Source organism: Penaeus chinensis, chromosome 7, assembly GCF_019202785.1.
Source record: "Penaeus chinensis breed Huanghai No. 1 chromosome 7, ASM1920278v2, whole genome shotgun sequence".
Lineage (NCBI taxonomy): Eukaryota > Metazoa > Arthropoda > Malacostraca > Decapoda > Penaeidae > Penaeus > Penaeus chinensis.
The window spans coordinates 38646583-38648463 of NC_061825.1; positions in this window are offsets into that span (position 1 = coordinate 38646583).

Below are 1881 nucleotides of genomic sequence, written 5' to 3' on the forward strand. Positions count from 1 at the left end.
ATATATATAAGCTACAAGGACTTGATAAACGGGACCTAATTCGATCAATGTTCCTCATATAATGGAAATGTTTGTCTCATTAGCGTATTAATAATCTGTTCCACAAGACCTCCCGTGCCATTCTTATGAAACGTTAGCTTGACAGATTTTTTCCCCCCACAAGCCTTTTTTTTATGTTTGGAAATAAACATATCTCGTGCGGTTTAACCAAAGTAGCCTATATCACATATATTTTTCTCCCAAACTTGTTGAACGATGTTTTTTGTCTTCTTATTGACATACCTGACAAAAAACGTGTATTCTTTCGCGTGTGAAATCGGCATCAAATATATAACATAACAAAATATATATATTTCTGAATACCAGGCAGGTCCTTAGTTTGGGAGTTTAAGAATCAATTATACAAGCTAGACATATAATAGATTGTGTAATCTTAGGAATACAAATACGAATTAGGTAATAATAGGAGTGATTCTTATGATGTTAGTATTGATAAGTGATAATTCTAATAGTAATGTTTTCATTTGTAGAATCCCCGTTTGCTTTTCCTTTTCCTATTCTTCTTCCTTTCCTCTTGAGACCATATTCTTTCTCCTCTCACCTTTTGCCAGCCCCTCTTTCTCTTCTCTGTTCCTTCTTCCTCCTCCTCCTTTTCCATCCAGTTTTATTCACTTTCCTCTCCTCCTCTTATCGTCTCTTTCTCGTTTTTTCCTTCCCTTTATCTACGTTTTTCTTTCCTCTCCCCTTTACTCTTCCATATTTTCCTCTTCGCTTCAACTTCCCTTTTCTGTTCACTTCCCTAACCTTTCCTCCTTTCCTCTTATTCCCTCTATTCGTCTCTCATTATTTTACCTTCCTACCTTTCCTTCTCCTCTTCCCCTCCTCTCCCTTCCTCTTCCCTCGTTATCCCCGCTACTCCCACCTCTTCATTTTTACCTTTTTCCCTCTCTCTTCCTCCTCCCCTCCTCTCCCTCCCTCCTCCCTCGTTATCACTCACTTCTCTTCCTCCCTTCCCTTTACCAACGTCACTTCCGCCCTCCTTCCTTCACTCTCCTGTCTCTACCCCTCCCTCTCCTCCCCCCCCTCCTCCCCATTTCCTCGCCCTTCCCTCTCCCTCTCTCTCTTTTCCCCTCCCTTCCTCCTTCTCTCCCCTCTTCCCTCCCCTCCCTCTCCTCCCTCCTCCCTTCTCTTTCTCTCCCTCCCTTCGCACTCCCAGTCTCTTTTCCCCTCCCCCCCCTCACTCTCCTCCCCCCTCCCCCCCCCTCGCCATTATCATCCTTTACCCTGCTGTCTCCGAAAACCGAGCTAAAAGGGCGTATCTGCCAAAAAACCAAACCCATCTCTCGACCTCCTGGAATTCTGACCCTTAAATCCCCCGGCGGAAGGCTCAACATTCCCCCTTTCCACCCACTGAGGGGAGGGGAGAGGGGAGAGGGGGAAATAGGACCCGAAATTCCCTTCTTCCACGGACTGGCGAGCTTTTTTTTTTTCTTTTTTTTCATTCTTGCGATCTGATTTGTTACATCCATTTTACATTAGCCGCTTCTCCGCGCGGATTCGGTTAAAATATTCTCTCCCCCCCCCTCTTCCCCTCCCCTCCCCTCTCTCCCCTCCTCTCCCTCCCCTCACCCTCTCTCCTGCTTTCCCCTCGAGTATCCGAGCGCGCGCGGGTTTTAGCTAGAGTGATGAGTCGGATAAAGGAGGGGAGGGGGGGAGGAGGGGGAAGGGAGGGGGTGAAATGGGGGAAGGGAGGGGGTGAAATGGGGGGAGGGGAGGGGGGGTTGGAAATGGGGGGAGAAGGTGGAAGAGAGGGGGGGTTGGAAATGGGGGGAGAAGGGGGAAGGGAGGGGGGGTTGGTATGGGGGGGAGGAGAAGGGGAGG